Source organism: Mustelus asterias, chromosome 5, assembly GCF_964213995.1.
Source record: "Mustelus asterias chromosome 5, sMusAst1.hap1.1, whole genome shotgun sequence".
Classification (NCBI taxonomy): Eukaryota; Metazoa; Chordata; class Chondrichthyes; order Carcharhiniformes; family Triakidae; genus Mustelus; species Mustelus asterias.
The window spans coordinates 2,887,618-2,904,154 of NC_135805.1; the positions used below are offsets into that span (position 1 = coordinate 2,887,618).

General features: G+C 46.1%; 1 protein-coding gene across 1 annotated transcript in view; it reads right to left on the bottom strand.

Moving 5' to 3' along the window:
* Positions 1-16,537, bottom strand: part of LOC144493938 (protein cornichon homolog 3-like) — a 123,727-nt gene that overhangs the window by 24,711 nt on the left and 82,479 nt on the right. The gene's annotated exons all lie outside the window — the stretch shown is intronic.

The window sequence follows — 16,537 nt, forward strand, 5'->3', positions numbered from 1 at the left end:
AGATTTTGGATCAATCTCAGAGACAGGAAGATTTTGTTTCAATCTCAGAGACAGGGAGATTTTGGATCAATCTCAGAGACAGGAAGATATTGGATCAATCTCAGAGACAGGAAGATTTTGGATCAATCTCAGAGACAGGAAGATTTTGGATCAATCTCAGAGACAGGAAGATTTTGGATCAACCTCAGAGACAGGAAGATTTTGGATCAATCTCAGAGACAGGAAGATTTTGGTTCAATCTCAGAGACAAGAAGATTTTGTTTCAATCTCAGAGACAGGAAGATTTTGTTTCAATCTCAGAGACAGGAAGATTTTGTTTCAATCTCAGAGACAGGAAGATTTTGGATCAATCTCAGAGACAGGAAGATTTTGTTTCAATCTCAGAGACAAGAAGATTTTGTTTCAATCTCAGAGACAGGAAGATTTTGTTTCAATCTCAGAGACAGGAAGATTTTGGATCAATCTCAGAGACAGGAAGATTTTGGTTCAATCTCAGAGACAGGAAGATTTTGGATCAATCTCAGAGACAGGAAGTTTTTGGCTCAATCTCAGAGACAGGAAGATTTTGGTTCAATCTCAGAGACAGGAAGATTTTGGATCAATCTCAGAGACAGGAAGATTTTGGCTCAATCTCAGAGACAGGAAGATTTTGGTTCAATCTCAGAGACAGGAAGATTTTGGATCAATCTCAGAAACAAGAAGATTTTGGATCAATCTCAGAGACAGGAAGATTTTGGATCAATCTCAGAGACAGGAAGATTTTGGATCAATCTCAGAGACAGAAAGATTTTGGATCAATCTCCGAGACAGGAAGATTTTGGATCAATCTCAGAGACAGGAAGATTTTGGATCAATCTCAGAGACAGGAAGATTTTGGATCAATCTCAGAGACAGGAAGATTTTGGATTAATCTCAGAGACAGGAAGTTTTCGGATCAATCTCAGAGACAGGAAGATTTTGGTTCAATCTCAGAGACAGGAAGTTTTCGGATCAATCTCAGAGACAGGAAGATTTTGTTTCAATCTCAGAGACAGGAAGATTTTGATTCAATCTCAGAGACAGGAAGATTTTGTTTCAATTTTCAGAGACAGGAAGATTTTGATTCAATCTCAGAGACAGGAAGACTTTGTTTCAATTTTCAGAGACAGGAAGATTTTGATTCAATCTCAGAGACAGAAAGATTTTGTTTCAATTTTCAGAGACAGGAAGATTTTGATTCAATCTCACAAACAGGAAGATTTTGATTCAATCTCAGAGACAGGAAGATTTTGGATGAATCTCAGACAGGAAGATTTTGTTTCAATTTCAGAGACAGGAAGATTTTGATTCAATCTCAGAGACAGAAAGATTTTGGATCAATCTCAGAGACAGGAAGATTTTGATTCAATCTCAGAAACAGGAAGATTTGTATCAATCTCTGAGACAGGAAGATTTTGGATCAATTTTCACAGACCGGAAGATTTTGGATCAATCTCAGAGACAGGAAGATTTTGGATCAATCTCAGAGACAGGAAGATTTTGAATCAATCTCAGAGACAGGAAGATTTTGGATCAATCTCAGAGACAGGAAGATTTTGGATCAATCTCAGAGACAGGAAGATTTTGGATCAATCTCAGAGACAGGAAGATTTTGGATCAATCTCAGAGACAGGAAGATTTTGGATTAATCTCAGAGACAGGAAGTTTTCGGATCAATCTCAGAGACAGGAAGATTTTGGTTCAATCTCAGAGACAGGAAGTTTTCGGATCAATCTCAGAGACAGGAAGATTTTGTTTCAATCTCAGAGACAGGAAGATTTTGATTCAATCTCAGAGACAGGAAGATTTTGTTTCAATTTTCAGAGACAGGAAGATTTTGATTCAATCTCAGAGACAGAAAGATTTTGTTTCAATTTTCAGAGACAGGAAGATTTTGATTCAATCTCACAAACAGGAAGATTTTGATTCAATCTCAGAGACAGGAAGATTTTGGATGAATCTCAGACAGGAAGATTTTGTTTCAATTTCAGAGACAGGAAGATTTTGATTCAATCTCAGAGACAGAAAGATTTTGGATCAATCTCAGAGACAGGAAGATTTTGATTCAATCTCAGAAACAGGAAGATTTGTATCAATCTCAGAGACAGGAAGATTTTGGATCAATTTTCACAGACCGGAAGATTTTGGATCAATCTCAGAAACAGGAAGATTTTGGATCAATCTCAGAAACAGGAAGATTTTGGATCAATATCAGAAACAGGAAGATTTTGGATCAATCTCAGAGACAGGAAGATTTTGGATCAATCTCAGAAACAGGAAGATTTTGTTTCAATCTCAGAGACAGGAAGATTTTGTTTCAATCTCAGAGACAGGAAGATTTTGTTTCAATCTCAGAGACAGGAAGATTTTGGATCAATCTCAGAGACAGGAAGATTTTGTTTCAATCTCAGAGACAGGAAGATTTTGGATCACTCTCAGAAACAGGAAGATTTTGGATCAATCTCAGAGACAGGAAGATTTTGGATCAATCTCAGAGACAGGAAGATTTTGGATCAATCTCAGAGACAGGATGTTTTCGGATCAATCTCAGACAGGAAGATTTTGTTTCAATTTTCAGAGACAGGAAGATTTTGATTCAATCTCAGAGACAGGAAGATTTGTATCAATCTCAGAGACAGGAAGATTTTGATTCAATCTCAGAGACAGGAAGATTTTGGATCAATCTCAGAGACAGGAAGATTTTGGATCAATCTCAGAGACAGGAAGATTTTGGATCAATCTCAGAGACAGGAAGATTTTGATTCAATCTCAGAGACAGGAAGATTTTGTTTCAATTTTCAGAGACAGGAAGATTTTGGATCAATCTCAGAGACAGGAAGATTTTGGATCAATCTCAGAGAAAGGAAGATTTTGGATCAATCTCAGAGACAAGAAGATTTTGATTCAATCTCAGAGACAGGAAGATTTTGTTTCAATTTTCAGAGACAGGAAGATTTTGATTCAATCTCAGAGACAGGAAGATTTTGGTTCAATCTCAGAAACAGGAAGATTTTGTTTCAATCTCAGAGACAGGAAGATTTTGGTTCAATCTCAGAGACAGGAGGATTTTGGATCAATCTCAGAGGCAGGAAGATTTTGTTTCAATTTTCAGAGACAGGAAGATTTTGATTCAATCTCAGAAACAGGAAGATTTGTATCAATCTCAGAGACAGGAAGATTTTGGATCAATCTCAGAGACAGGAAGATTTTGATTCAATCTCAGAGACAGGAAGATTTTGGATCAATCTCAGAGACAGGAAGATTTTGTTTCAATTTTCGGAGACAGGAAGATTTTGATTCAATCTCAGAAACAGGAAAATTTGTATCAATCTCAGAGACAGGAAGATTTTGGATCAATTTTCACAGACAGGAAGATTTTGGATCAATCTCAGAAATAGGAAGATTTTGGATCAATCTCAGAAACAGGAAGATTTTGGATCAATCTCAGAAACAGGAAGATTTTGGATCAATCTCAGAGACAGGAAGGTTTTGTTTCAATTTTCAGAGACAGGAAGATTTTGATTCAATCTCAGAGACAGGAAGATTTGTATCAATCTCAGAGACAGGAAGATTTTGATTCAATCTCAGAGACAGGATGATTTTGGATCAATCTCAGAGACAGGAAGATTTTGGATCAATCTCAGAGACAGGAAGATTTTGGATCAATCTCAGAGACAGGAAGATTTTGTTTCAATCTCAGAGACAGGAAGATTTTGTTTCAATCTCAGAGACAGGAGGATTTTGGATCAATCTCAGAGACAGAAAGATTTTGTTTCAATTTTCAGAGACAGGAAGATTTTGATTCAATCTCAGAAACAGGAAGATTTTCGATCAATCTCAGAGACAGGAAGATTTTGGATCAATATCAGAAACAGGAAGATTTTGGATTTTGGATCAATCTCAGAAACAGGAAGATTTTGGATCAATCTCAAAGACAGGAAGATTTTGTTTCAATTTTCAGAGACAGGAAGATTTTGATTCAATCTCAGAGACAGGAAGATTTGTATCAATCTCAGAGACAGGAAGATTTTGATTCAATCTCAGAGACAGGATGATTTTGGATCAATCTCAGAGACAGGAAGATTTTGGATCAATCTCAGAGACAGGAAGATTTTGGATCAATTTTCACAGACAGGAAGATTTTGGATCAATCTCAGAAACAGGAAGATTTTGTTTCAATCTCAGAGACAGGAAGATTCTGGATCAATCTCAGAGACAGGAGGATTTTGGATCAATCTCAGAGGCAGGAAGATTTTGTTTCAATTTTCAGAGACAGGAAGATTTTGATTCAATCTCAGAAACAGGAAGATTTGTATCAATCTCAGAGACAGGAAGATTTTGGATCAATCTCAGAGACAGGAAGATTTTGATTCAATCTCAGAGACAGGAAGATTTTGGATCAATCTCAGAGACAGGAAGATTTTGGATCAATTTTCACAGACAGGAAGATTTTGGATCAATCTCAGAAATAGGAAGATTTTGGATCAATCTCAGAAACAGGAAGATTTTGGATCAATCTCAGAAACAGGAAGATTTTGGATCAATCTCAGAGACAGGAAGATTTTGTTTCAATTTTCAGAGACAGGAAGATTTTGATTCAATCTCAGAAACAGGAAGATTTGTATCAATCTCAGAAACAGGAAGATTTTGATTCAATCTCAGAGACAGGATGATTTTGGATCAATCTCAGAGACAGGAAGATTTTGGATCAATCTCAGAGACAGGAAGATTTTGGATCAATCTCAGAGACAGGAAGATTTTGTTTCAATCTCAGAGACAGGAAGATTTTGTTTCAATCTCAGAGACAGGAAGATTTTGGATCAATCTCAGAGACAGAAAGATTTTGTTTCAATTTTCAGAGACAGGAAGATTTTGATTCAATCTCAGAAACAGGAAGATTTTCGATCAATCTCAGAGACAGGAAGATTTTGGATCAATATCAGAAACAGGAAGATTTTGGATTTTGGATCAATCTCAGAAACAGGAAGATTTTGGATCAATCTCAAAGACAGGAAGATTTTGTTTCAATTTTCAGAGACAGGAAGATTTTGATTCAATCTCAGAGACAGGAAGATTTGTATCAATCTCAGAGACAGGAAGATTTTGATTCAATCTCAGAGACAGGATGATTTTGGATCAATCTCAGAGACAGGAAGATTTTGGATCAATCTCAGAGACAGGAAGATTTTGGATCAATCTCAGAGACAGGAAGATTTTGTTTCAATCTCAGAGACAGGAAGATTTTGTTTCAATCTCAGAGACAGGAAGATTTTAGATCAATCTCAGAGACAGAAAGATTTTGTTTCAATTTTCAGAGACAGGAAGATTTTGATTCAATCTCAGAAACAGGAAGATTTTCGATCAATCTCAGAGACAGGAAGATTTTGGATCAATTTTCACAGACAGGAAGATTTTGGATCAATCTCAGAAACAGGAAGATTTTGGATCAATCTCAGAAACAGGAAGATTTTGGATCAATCTCAGAAACAGGAAGATTTTGGATCAACCTCAGAGACAGGAAGATTTTGGACCAATCTCAGAAACAGGAAGATTTTGGATCAACCTCAGAGACAGGAAGATTTTGGGTTTTGGATCCTGAGGGAAATGAAGATGAGGTCGATGAACTCTGACTTTATAGAATGCCATGAGGTGGAGATGCCGGCGTTGGACTGGGGCAACACAGTAAGAAATCTCACAACACCAGGTTAAAATATCAAATAAACTATAGAATGCTACAACAGCCTGGACGGGCCAAATGGTCATTTCCCGCTCCGATGTCTTGTACAGCGAGAAGATTATAACTAAAATCTCTGAGGAGTTTTTGACTCAGAGTCGTGGATACTTCGGAGGGTTGGTAACTATGGATTCTCTTTATTGGGATTAATCTTCACTCCGGGAGGTTGGGAACCACAAATACCCCTTTATTTGGGTAGATTTTCACTCCAGTGGGGTTGATAACCACAGATTTTCTTCATTGGATTATTTTTCACTCCGGCAGGGTTGGTAACTGGGAGTCGGGGTGTCATACACTCTGGGGCGGGGCGGGGGAGGTTGTTACTGGGAATTTGTGGTGTTTTTCACTCTGGGAGGGTTGGTAACTGGAATTTGGATTATTTTTCACTCTGGGGGGTGTTATTAATTGGGTTTATGGGCTGTTTTTCCCTCTGGGGGGATTATTCATGTGCATTTGGGTTATTTTTCACTCCGGGAGCGTTACTAACTGGGATTTCGGCTATTTTCATTCTGGGAGGATTGGTAACTAGGATTTGGATTTCTTTCAGTCTGGGGGTGTTATTAATGGGGAATGGGATATTTTTCACCCTGGGGGTGTTATTAATGGGGTTTTTGGTGTGTTTTTCACTCTGGAGGGGGGGTTATTAATGGAGATTTCAGGTGTTTTTCACTCTGGGGGGTTTATTAATGGGGATTTTTGGGGTGTTTTTCTCTCAGGGGGGTTATTAATGGGGGGGATTTGGGGTGTTTTTCACTCTGGGGGGTTATCCATGCAGATTTGGGGATTTTTCACTCTGTGGGAGTTATTAATGGGGTTTTTGGTGTGTTTTTCACTCTGGGGGGGTTATTAATGGGGATTTTTAGGGTGTTTCTCACTCCAGGGTGGTATTAATGGGGATTTGGAGTGTTTTTAACTCGGGGGGGTTATCAATTGAGATTTTTAGGGTATTTTTCACTCTGGGGGGGTTATCAATGGGGATTTGGGGTGTTTTCACTCTGGGGGGTTATTAATGGGGATTTGGGGTGTTTTTCACTCTGGGGGGTTATTAATGGGGATTTGGGGTGTTTTTCACTCTGGGGGGTTATTAATGGGGATTTTAGGGGTGTTTTACACTCTGGGGGGGTTATTAATGGGGATTTTAGGGGTGTTTTGCACTCTGGGGGGGTTATTAATGGGGATTTTAGGGGTGTTTTACACTCTGGGGGGGTTATTAATGGGGATTTTAGGGGTGTTTTTCACTCTGGGGGGGTTATTAATGGGGATTTGGGGTGTTTTTCACTCTGGGTGGTTATTAATGGTAATTTGGGGTATTTGTCACTCGGGGGGGTTATCAATGGGAATTTGGGGTATTTTTCACTCTGGGGGGATTATTAATGGGGATTTGGAGTGTTTTTTACTCTGGGGGTCATTATTGGGGTTTTTTAGGGTGTTTTGCACTCTGGGGGGTTATTAATGGGGAGTTGGGGGGATTTACTCTGGGGGGGTTATTACTGGCGATTTGGGGTGTTTTTCACTGGGGGTTATTAATGGGGATTTAGGGTGTTTTTCACTCCGGGAGGGTTGGTAACCAGGATATGGGTTATTTTTCACTCTGGGGAGTTATTAATGGGGATTTGGGGTGTTTTTCACTGGGGGGATATCAATGGGGATTTGGGTTATTTGTCACTCTGTAAGGGGTTATTAATGGGGATTTGGGGTATTTTTCACTCTGTAAGGAGTTATTAATGGGGATTTTGGGGATATTTCACTCGGAGCAGGTTATTAATGGGGTTTTTGGGATGTTTTTCACTCTGGTGGGTCATTAGTGGAGATTTGGGGTATTTTTAGAACATAGAATGTTACAGCGCAGTACAGGCCCTTCGGCCCTCGATGTTGCACCGCCCAGTGAAACCAATCTAAAGCCCATCTAACCTACACTATTCCAATATCATCCATATGTTTATCCAATGACCATTTAAATACCCTTGATGTTGTCGAGTCCACTACTGCTGCAGGCAGGGCATTCCACGCCCTTACTACTCTCTGAGTGAAGAACCTACCTCTGACATCTGTCCTATATCTCTCACCCCTCAATTTAAAGCTATGTCCCCTCGTGCTAGCTATCACCATCTGAGGAAAAAGGCTCTCACTATCCACCCTATCTAATCCTCTGATCATCTTGTATGCCTCTATTAAGTCACCTCTTAACCTTCTTCTCTCTAACGAAAACAACTTCAAGTCCCTCAGCCTTTCCTCATAAGACCTTCCCACCATACCAGGCAACATCCTAGTAAATCTCCTCTGCACCCTTTCCAATGCTTCCACATCCTTCCTATAATGCGGTGACCAGAACTGTACGCAATACTCCAAGTGCGGCCGCACCAGAGTTTTGTACAGCTGCAATATGACCTCCTGGCTCCGAAACTCAATCCCTCTACCAATAAAAGCTAACACTCCGTACGCCTTCTTAACAACCCTATCAACCTGGGTGCCAACTTTCAGTGATCTATGCACATGGACACCCAGATCCCTCTGTTCATCCACACTCCCAAGTATCTTACCATTAGCCCAGTACTCTGTAATCCTGTTACTCCTTCCAAAGTGAATCACCTCACACTTTTCCACATTGAACTCCATTTGCCACCTCTCAGCCCAGCTCTGCAGCTTATCTATGTCCCTCTGTAACCTGCAACAACCTTCTGCACTGTCCACAACTCCAACAACTTTAGTGTCATCCGCAAATTTACTAACCCATCCTTCTATGCCCTCATCCAGGTCATTTATAAAAATGACAAACAGCAGTGGCCCCAAAACAGATCCTTGCGGTACACCACTAATAACTGAACTCTAGGATGAACGTTTCCCATCAACCACCATCCTCTGAATTCTTACAGCTAGCCAATTCCTGATCCAAACTGCTAAATCACCCTCAATCCCATGTCTCTGTATCTTCTGCAATAGCTAACTGTGGGGAACCTTATCAAACGCTTTACTGAAATCCATATACACCACATCAACTGCTGCACCCTCATCCACCTCTTTGGTCACCTCCTCAAAGAACTCAATAAGGTTTGTGAGGCACGACTACCCTTCACAAAACCGTGTTGACTATCCCTAATCAAATTATTCCTTTCTAGATGATTATAAATCCTATTTCTTAGAAATCCTTTCCAAAACTTTGCCCACAACAGAAGTAAGCCTCACTGGTCTATAATTACCAGGGTTGTCTCTACCTCCCTTCTTGAACAAGGGGACAACATTTGCTATCTTCCAGTCTTCTGGCACTATTCCTGTAGAGAATGACGACATAAAGGTCAAAGCCAAAGGCTTTGCAATCTCCTCCCTAGCCTCCCAGAGAATCCTGGGATAAATCCCATCCGGCCCAGGGAACTTATCTATTTTCACACTTTCCAGAATTGCTAACACCTCCTCCTTATTAACCTCAATCCCATCTAGTCCAATAGCCTGTATCTCAGTATTCTGCTCGACAACATTGTCTTTTTCCTGTGCGAATACTGACAAAAAATATTCATTCTCTTCAGGCTCCACGCACAACTTCCCACTACTGTCCTTGACTGGCCCTAATCTTACCCTAGTCATTCTTTCGGTATGTCTCCTGACATACCGAAAGAAAGCTTTAGGGTTTTCCTTGATGCTACCTGCCAAAGGCTTCTCATGTCCCCTCCTGGCTCTTCTTAACTCTCTCTTTAGGTCCTTCCTGGCTAACTTGTAACTCTCAAGCGCCCTAACTGAGCCTTCACATCTCATCTTTACATAAGTCTCCTTCTTCCTCTTCACAAGAGATTCAACTTCTTTAGTAAACCACAGTTCCCTCACTCGACCACTTCCTCCATGCCTGACAGGTTCATACTTATCAAGGACACCCAGTAGTTGTTCCTTGAACAAGCTCCACATTTCAATTGTGCCCATCCCCTGCAGTTTCCTTCCCCAACCTATGCATCCTAAATCTCACCTAATCGCATCATAATTTCCTTTCCCCCAGCTATAACTCTTGCCCTTCGGTATATACCTATTCCTTTCCATTGCTAAAGTAAACGTAACCGAATTGTGGTCACTATCACCAAAGTGCTCCCCTACCTCCAAATTTAACACTTGGTCTGGTTCATTACCCAGTACCAAATCCAATGTGGCCTCGCCTCTTGTTGGCCGATCTACATACTGTGTCAGGAAGTCTTCCTGCACACATTGGACAAAAACTGACCCATCTAAAGTACTCACTCTGGTGGGGCTATTAATGGGGATTTGGGGTATTTTCACTGGTGGGGTTGTTCATGGAGATTTTAGGGTGTTTTTCAGTCTGGAGAGGTTATTAATGGGGATTTGGGGCATTTTTCGCTGTGTGAAGGGTTATTAATGGGGATCTTTCAGGTGTTTTTCACTCTGGGGGGTTATTAATGGAGATTTTTCGGATGTTTTTCACTCTGGGGGCTTATTAATGGGGATTTGGGGTGTTTTCACTCTGGGGGGGTTATTAATGGGGATTTGGGGTGCTTTTCCACCCGGGGGGTTATTAATGGGGATGTGGGTTGTTTTTCACTCTGAGGGGGTTATTAATGGGGATTTTAGGGGTGTTTTCACGGGGGGGGGTTATTAATGGGGATTTTTGGGGTGTTTTTCACTCTGGGAGGTTATTAGTGGAGATTTGGGGTGTTTTTCGCTATTTGAGGGGTTATTAATGGGGATCTTTAGGATATTTTTCACTCTGGGGGGGGGGTTATTAATCAGGATTTGGGGTGCTTTTCGCTCTTGGGGTGGTATTTATTGGGATTTAGGGTATATTGCACTTGGGAGAGGTTATTAATGGAGTTTTTGGAGTGTTTTACACTCTGGGGGGGCTTTAATGGGGTTTTCGGGGGGTTTTTCACTCTGGGGGGGTTATCAATGGGGTTTGGGGTGTTTTTCTTTTTGGGGATATTAATGGGTTTGGGTGTTTTTCACTCTGAGGGGGGTTATTAATGGGGATTTGGGGTATTTTTCACTCTGGGGGTTATTCATGGGGATTACGGTTATTTTTCACTCTGGAGGGGTTATTAATGGGGTTTCAGGGGTTTTTCACTCTTGGGGCTTATTAATGGGGATTTGGGTATTTCTTACTCTGGGGGTGCTATTTATGTGGTTTTGGAGTGTTTTTCATTCTGGGGGGGATATTAACGGGGTTTTGGGTGTTTTTCACTCTGGAGCGGTTATTAACCAGTGTTTGAGGTATATTTCTCTCTCGGAGGGTATTAATGGGGATTTTTAGGGTATATTTCACTCTGGGGTGGTTAATAATGGGGATTTGGGGAGGTTATTAACCAGTATTGTTAGGGTATAGGTCTCTCTGGGGGTATTTTTAGAGTATATTTCACTCTTGGGGGGGTATTTCTGGGGATTGGGTGTATTTGGGGGGATTTTTAGGGTATATTTCACTCTGGGGGTATTTATGAGTATTTGGGGTATTGTTAGGGTATATTTCTCCCTCCGGGGGGAGTTTTTAGGGTATATTTCACTCTGGGGGGTATTTGTAGGGTATTTTTCACTCTGGTGGGTATTTGTGGGGTATATTTCACTCTGGGGGGATATTTCTGGAGTATATTTCACTCTGGGAGGTATTTATGGGAATTTGGGGGATATTTTAGGGTATCTCTCGGGTATATTTCACTCTGGGGGTATTTATGGATAATTGGGAGGTATTTGTAGGGTATATTTCACTCAGTGAGGGTATTTGTGGGTATTGTTAGGGTATATGTCACTCTGGGGGGTATTTATGGGTATTTGGGGGGTATTTTAGGGTATGTTAAGGGTATATTTCACTCTGGGGGTATTCTTAGGGTATATTTCACTCTCAGAAGTATTTATCATAGAATCATAGAAACTCTACGGGGCGGCACGGTAGCACAGTGGTTAGCACTGCTGCTTCACAGCTCCAGGGCCCTGGGTTCGATTCCCGGCTTGGGTCACTGTCTGTGTGGAGTTTGCACATTCTCCCCGTGTCTGCGTGGGTTTCCTCCGGGTGCTCCGGTTTCCTCCCACAGTCCAAAGATGTGCGGGCTAGGTTAATTGGCCATGCTAAATTGCCCCTTAGTGTCCCGGGATGCGTAGGTTAGAGGGATTAGTGGGTAAATATGTGGGGATAGGGCCTGGGTGGGATTGTGGTTGGTGCAGACTCGATGGGCCGAATGGCCTCTTTCTGCACTGTAGGGTTTTCTATGATTTCTATGATTCTACAGTGCAGAAGGAGGCCATTCGGCCCATCGAGTCTGCACCGACCACAATCCCACCCAGGCCCTACCCCCACATATTTACCCACTAATCCCTCTAACCTACGCATCTTAGGACTCTAAGGGGCAATTTTAACCTGGCCAATCAACCTAACCCGCACATCTTTGGACTGTGGGAGGAAACCAGAGCACCCGGAGGAAACCCACGCAGACACGGGGAGAATGTGCAAACTCCACACAGACAGTGACCCGAGCCGGGAATCGAACGCGGGACCCTGGAGCTGTGAAGCAGCAGTGCTAACCACAGTGCCACCGTGCCGCCCCCAAATTATGGGGATTTGGGGTGTATTTTGGGGTATTTTAGGGTATATTTCTCTCTGGGGGGTATTTTTAGTGTATATTTCACACTGGGGGAATTTTTAGGGTATATTTCACTCTGGGGGTATGTTTACGGTATATTTCCCTCTGGGGTGGTAGGTTTAGGGTTCGGATATATTTCACTCTGGGGGGTATTTTTAGGGTATATTTCTCTCTGGGGGGGGATTGTTAGGGTATATTTCTCTTGGGGTTATTTTTAGGGTATATTTCTATCTGGTGGGTATTTTTAGGGAATATGTCACTCTGGGAGTTATTTGTCGGGTATATTTCACTCTGGGGTATTTATGGGTATTTGTAGGGTATATTTCACTCTGGGGGGGTATTTGTGGGTATTTTTAGGGTATATTTCACACTGGAGGGTTATTTAAAAGGTATATTTTACTGGGGGTATTTATGGGTATTTGTAGGGTATATTTCACTCTGTGGGGTATTTGTGGATATTTATAGGTTATATTTCTCTCTGGGGGGTATTTGTAGGGTATATTTCACTCTGGGGCTATTTATGGGGACTTGGGGCATATTATGGGGTGCTTTAGAGTATATTCCTCTCTGGGGGTGTATGTTTACGGTATATTTCCCTCTGGGGGGGGTAGGTTTAGGGTTAGGATATATTCACTCTGGGGGGTATTTTAGGGGATATTTCACTCTGGGGGGGGATATTTAGGGGATATTTCACTCTGTGGGGGGTATATTTAGGGGATATTTCACCCTGGGGGGTATATTTAGGGGATATTTCACTCTGGGGGGTATATTTAGGGGATATTTCACGGGGGGGTATATTTAGGGGATATTTCACGGGGGGGTATATTTAGGGGATATTTCACTCTGGGGGAGGTATATTTAGGGGATATTTCACTCTGGGGGCGGGGTATATTTAGGGGATATTTCACGGCGTGGGGGGGTATATTTAGGGGATATTTCACTCTGGGGGGTATATTTTGGGGATATTTCACTCTGGGGGGGATATTTAGGGGATATTTCACTCTGGGGGGTATATTTAGGGATATTTCACGGGGTGGGGGGTATATTTTGGGGATATTTCACTCTGGGGGGGATATTTTGGGAATATTTCACGGGGGGGGTATTTTTAGGGGATATTTCACGGGGGGGGTATTTTAGGGGAAATTCCCCGGGGGGGGTATTTTTAGGGGATATTTCACGGGGGGGGGGGTATTTTTAGGGGATATTTCACGGGGGGGGATATTTAGGGGATATTTCATGGGGGGGTATATTTAGGGGATATTTCATGGGGGGTATATTTTGGGGATATTTCACGGGGGGGGATATTTAGGGGACATTTCACTCTGGGGGGTATATTTAGGGGATATTTCACGGGGGGTATATTTTGGGGATATTTCACGGGGGGGATATTTAGGGGATATTTCACTCTGGGGGGGTATATTTTGCGGATATTTCACGGGGGGGTTTATTTAGGGGATATTTCACGGGGGGGTATATTTTGGGGATATTTCACGAGGGGGATATTTAGGGGATATTTCACTCGGGAGGGGTATATTTTGGGGATATTTCACGGGGGGGTTTATTTAGGGGATATTTCACGGGGGGGATATTTAGGGGATATTTCACTCTGGGGGGGTATATTTTGGGGATATTTCACGGGGGGGATATTGAGGGGATATTTCACGGGGGGGGATATTTAGGGGATATTTCACGGGGGGTATATTTAGGGGATATTTCACGGGGGGGGGTATATTTTGGGGATATTTCACGGGGGGGTATATTTTGGGGATATTTCACGGGGGGGATATTTAGGGGATATTTCACGGGGGGGATATTTAGGGGATATTTCACTCTGGGGGGGTATATTTTGGGGATATTTCACGGGGGGGGATATTTAGGGGATATTTCACGGGGGGGGATATTTAGGGGATATTTCACGGGGGGGGATATTTAGGGGATATTTCACGGGGGGGATATTTAGGGGATATTTCACGGGGGGGGATATTTAGGGGATATTTCACGGGGGGGTATATTTTGGGGATATTTCACGGGGGGGGATATTTAGGGGATATTTCACGGGGGGGGATATTTAGGGGATATTTCACGGGGGGGGATATTTAGGGGATATTTCACGGGGGGGTATATTTTGGGGATATTTCACGGGGGGGGATATTTAGGGGATATTTCACGGGGGGGGATATTTAGGGGATATTTCACGGGGGGGGGATATTTAGGGGATATTTCACTCTGGGGGGTATATTTAGGGGATATTTCACGGGGGGGTATATTTTGGGGATATTTCACGGGGGGGGTATATTTAGGGGATATTTCACTCTGGGGGGGATATTTTGGGGACATTTCACGGGGGGGGTGGGATATTTAGGGGATATTTCACTCTGGGGGGTATATTTGGGGATATTTCACGGGGGGGGGGGATATTTTGGGGACATTTCACGGGGGGGGGGGTGTATTTTAGGGAATATTTCACTCACCATTCTGTCTCTCTGGGTTTTGTTGATCTGAATCCGGCGGCAGAATCGCTTCTGGATCCGACACCGCGGCCCGGCCCGGCCTGTCTCCCCGGCAACGGAGCGCGCGACAGGTGGTGGGGGGCGGGGCGGGGAGCGCGCGACAGGTGGGGCGGGCGGGGAGCGCGCGACAGGTGGGGCGGGCGGGGAGCGCGCGACAGGTGGGGCGGGCAGGGAGCGCGCGACAGGTGGGGGGCGGGCGGGGAGCGCGCGACAGGTGGGGGGGGGCGGGGAGCGCGCGACAGGTGGGGGGGGCGGGGAGCGCGCGACAGGTGGAGGGGGCGGGGCGGGGAGCGCGCGACAGGTGGGGGGGCGGGGAGCGCGCGACAGGTGGGGGGGGCGGGGAGCGTGCGACAGGTGGGGGGGGCGGGGAGCGCGCGACAGGTGGGGGGCGGGCGGGGAGCGCGCGACAGGTGGGGGGCGGGCGGGGAGCGCGCGACAGGTGGGGGGGGCGGGGAGCGCGCGACAGGTGGAGGGGGCGGGGGGGGCGGGGGGGGCGGGGAGCGCGCGACAGGTGGGGGGGCGGGGAGCGCGCGACAGGTGGGGGGGGCGGGGAGCGCGCGACAGGTGGGGGGGGGCGGGGAGCGCGCGACAGGTGGGGGGGTCGGGGAGCGCGCGACAGGTTGGGGGGGCGGGGAGCGCGCGACAGGTGGGGGGGGCGGGGAGCGTGCGACAGGTGGGGGGGCGTGGAGCGCGCGACAGGTGGGGGGGGCGTGGAGCGCGCGACAGGTGGGGGGGGCGGGGAGCGCGCGACAGGTGGGGGGGGCGGGGAGCGTGCGACAGGTGGGGGGGCGTGGAGCGCGCGACAGGTGGGGGGGGCGTGGAGCGCGCGACAGGTGGGGGGGCGTGGAGCGCGCGACAGGTGGGGGGAGCGGGGAGCGCGCGACAGGTGGGGGTGCGGGGAGCGCGCGACAGGTGGGGGGGGCGAGGAGCGCGCGACAGGTGGGGGTGGGGGGCGGGGAGTGCGTGACAGGTGGGGGGGGCCGGGGAGCGCGCGACGGGGGGGGGGGGGTGGGGGGGGCGGGGAGTGCGTGACAGGTGGGGGGGGCCGGGGAGCGCGCGACGGAGGGGGAGCGCGTGACGGGGGGGAGCGCGTGACGGGTGGGAGGAGGGAGGGGGGACATGGGGGAGGAGGGGTGGAGGAGGGGGAAGGAGGGGAGGAGGGGGGGAGATGGGGAGGAGGGGGAAGGAGGGGGAGGAGGGGGAAGGAGGGGGAGGAGGGGGGAGGAGGGGGGGAAGGAGGGGGAGGAGGGGGGGAAGGAGGGGGAGGAGGAGGGGAGGGGGGACGGGGAGCGCGCGACAGGAGGAGGGGGAGGAGCAGGGGAAGGGGGGGATGAGCGGGGGACGGGGAGGGGGCGGACGGGGGGGCGGGGGGAGAAGGGGGCAGGGTGAAGAGGGGGGGAGGAGGAGAAGGAGGGGGGAGGAGGGGACAGGGGAGAAGGACGGGGGTGGAGGGGGAACGGAGGGGGGACGGGGGGAGGAGGAGGGGAGGGGAGGAGGGGACGCGGCGAGGAGGGGACAGGTAGGAGGGGGAGGAGGGGACGGGTAGGAGGGGGGAGGGGGGAGGAGGAGAGAGGGGGAGGAGGAGGGGGAGGAGGAGGGGGAGGAGGGGTGGAGGAGGGGGGGAGGGGGAGGAGGGTGGAGGGGAACGGGGAGGAGGGGGAGACGGGGTGAGGAGGAGGCGGGGGTGGATGGGGGTGGGGTGGAGGGGGGTGGGG